Below are 3273 nucleotides of genomic sequence, written 5' to 3'. Positions count from 1 at the left end.
GCCTGACAGCGTGGTCAGTCAATAAATGAATGAATGCAGGAATAACTCATGAAAACCAACATTTTATTTTCAGCTCTACATGCTTAGAGCAACCAGGAGTTTTGAACTCCTTAATGCAAATGCTAAATGCTCTCTCATTCACAAATTACAGAACTGCAGTACCAGCTTTCACCCTCACTGTTTTAGCCATGTCCTCCTCCAAAGAGGCAACAACAGTCACCAGAGCTAACTTTTACAGCCCACTTCCCACATACCAAGTGCTGTTCTGAGTATTTCACGTTTTAAGTAATACTTGCACTACAACCCTATGATGTGAGACCTATTACAATCATTCCCAAGTTAGAGATGAGAAACTGAGGCACACAGATGTGGGTAAAGGTCCAGGGTCTCATCTTATAGAGGCAGACCTGAGATTCATGCCCAATGTCTGGCTCCAGAACATCTTTGCGTAACCATGCTCAACAGCAGGCCTAAGAGAACTAGATCCCTGCCCACAGAGTAGCTCTGGACTTCACAGAAAACGGCAACTCTGGGCCATGTCAGTTCCAAGCACTTGATTCATAAATTATCCCTTTTTCCCAGAAAACACTCAGAAATAAAGGCATCCTTAGGAAGGTAAATCGGAATACCGTACCAGAATAATTTAAGATTTTCTTCAGACATCTAGCCAATCAAGTTGCTTCACACTTCAGTCCAGATACATTGCCCAGCTGGTTAAAGAGTGTCTTTTCCCGGACTGAGACCAGATGTGGCATTGACTCCACCCATAGGACATCCATTGTCTGACTGGGTACAGAAATGGATTCCCGACTTGGCTCTTCCCTTCTCGCCTCTTGTCCCCATTGGGGTACTCCTTCTTGCCTGGAATAATAGCACAGTTAGTCAAGGTTACAAAAACACTGAACATTCCTCCCTTACTTGAGGAATTTGGGGTTGGCCAAAATCATTGTTGAACAAAATATCCAAAACAGAATGGAACAGAATTTACTCGATCCTTCCTTTTTTTCTTTTTCCAAGGAAGAAAGAGTCTGACTGACTCCAGGATTCTTGGCTCAGCCATTACTCAAGCCACAAATACTTCAGTTATCCAATGAGTCAGCGGCCTTCAACCGCACTTTAAATAAAGGCCTTCTATCATGATATTTTTCACATGTGTTTCACTCCCAATTGCATACCCTATAAATGCTAAGCTGTTGAGGCTTTTTTCATCATTTGTTTCGGGAGAAATAGGCCTGGACAGTTCTTTCAAGAGGACTATTGCTTGTTTTCTAGTAAGTCTCAAACAACAAACATTCTAGTTAATTCAACTGGTAGCTTCTTGTAGCCAATTCCAGCATTACTCTTTTTTTCTTTTTTCTTTCTCTCTTTTTTTTTTGCCTGTGTTTATTGTGGTGCAATATATATACGTAATATCTACAATTTTAGCCACTTTGAATTGTACAGTTCTGTAGCATTAAGTACATTCACCTCGTTGTACGGCCATGGCCACCCCCATCTCCAGAGCTTGTTTCCTCTTCCCAAACTGAAACTCTGCCTCGCTAAACACTAACTCCCCATTCCCCCACCACTGGGGGGTTGTCCCAAGCAACCATCATTCTACTTTCTATCTCTATGAATTTGTCCTTTGCCTTTTTGATGGTTTCCATAAATATGATAATCAGTATAAGGGCAGTGGGTTGCTTAAAAAAAGAAATCTATATCTTTTTATCTTTAATTTTGATTTTTTTAAACCTTCAATTTTTAAATTTGTAAATGACCCTCACTTTTGATTCTCTATTTCAATCCATTTGCCAGACTAGCTTAGGTTTTTTGCGGTTTTTAATATAATCAAATATTGGGCAGGAAAAGGAAGGGGCCCTAGTTTAAAAAAATAAATTTAAAGTGTGCTGGAGAAGCATGTTCCATCATCGGTTTACTGACAGTTTTAAAATTATATGTATTTTGGTGACATCTCTCTTCGTGGACATTATTAACCATAGATAATTAAGGATTTTCTAAGTTTGAGGCAGTCGATTGATTTCCGGCAGAATAGAAGCTTTTACTCATTTATCAATTTAAAAAAATAATAACTTTTTCTTTTTCTCAGATGTCTCTGAGCTGGCACATCAGAAAACAGGCAAAACGGTGAAACTGGGAAGGGAATAAGCAGGAAGAATGAAATAAGTCAAGAATGAGCAACTGGCAAAGCAACTTCTCAGCACCCAAGGGCGGGTGTTGAGGGAGAAAAGACTCCAGCTCTGTTTTCAGAGCTACGCGGGCAGAAGGCAGAGCCCTCGGGAGGAGCCCCTGCCACACGGCAGACACACGAGGGGAGCCCCGCAGGCAGGTGAAGAGCCGGCAGAGTGGGACACGCGTCACCTTGGTCCTGAGGATCAACTGTCACAAGAAAGAGTCATTTTTTTTCTCTGATACAAATAGAGAAAAATACAGTTTAAATAGTAAAATGTATCCCTATTCCCACCCCCTCAACTCTCTCATAGAGTAGAAATTTTTTAGAAAGAATCAATCACCTAGGGTTAGTGGGGAAGTGGCTCTCCAGTGAGTTCTCAGGAGCCTAATTTAATAAAATACCTTTTGCTACCATTGGTGTCTTGTTTTAGAAAACTCGGTTCACCCCCCAAATCTCATCTGGGAGACAGTGCATACACATGCTTAAAATCTTTAAACAACCTTTCTACGCATTTTGTGTTATTAAATGCATTGTGATGCATAAATAATGCATTAAATATAATACATACATTACACATGGTGGAGAGGAGGGATGTGGGGAGAGAAAGAGAGACCTGAAACGTGACCACTTCAAAGAAATCAACAAATGAACCACTGCTTTTTGGATATTGCTCTCTTGATATGCAAAATATGAGGAAAGGGGATTTTGGCCTTGGTGAAATTCTCCTTAGGATAAGAGGCCAAACGTTGATCAATCAACAGTTCCACAACCCCTTTAATAAAGGGGAAAAGATGTTCTGAGTACATTCCTAAGAGGGTAATGACAAGGGACTTTCTACCAGAACAGTCTCTGCTTGTCTTTCTACACACTAATTATCCTTCCAGGGAGTGGGGTTTGCCTGAGGTCCCTCCACCCAGACCCCCAGCTGCTTCCCTCTGAGGACGGCATTCATTTCCTTCCCGCCCAGGCCTAAACTGTGTCATATTGTATTGCCCAGGGCTCTTAACAAGTCCAGAAACAATCACATCTGTGGTGTGAGGATCCCTGGAAGGCAGAGAGGAGAAATGGTATAGAGCCCCCAAGCTCCTTTCTAATGACAACAA

This window comes from Eulemur rufifrons, chromosome 17 (assembly GCF_041146395.1).
Source record: "Eulemur rufifrons isolate Redbay chromosome 17, OSU_ERuf_1, whole genome shotgun sequence".
Taxonomy (NCBI): Eukaryota; Metazoa; Chordata; class Mammalia; order Primates; family Lemuridae; genus Eulemur; species Eulemur rufifrons.
Note: the sequence above shows the minus strand (reverse complement) of the source record.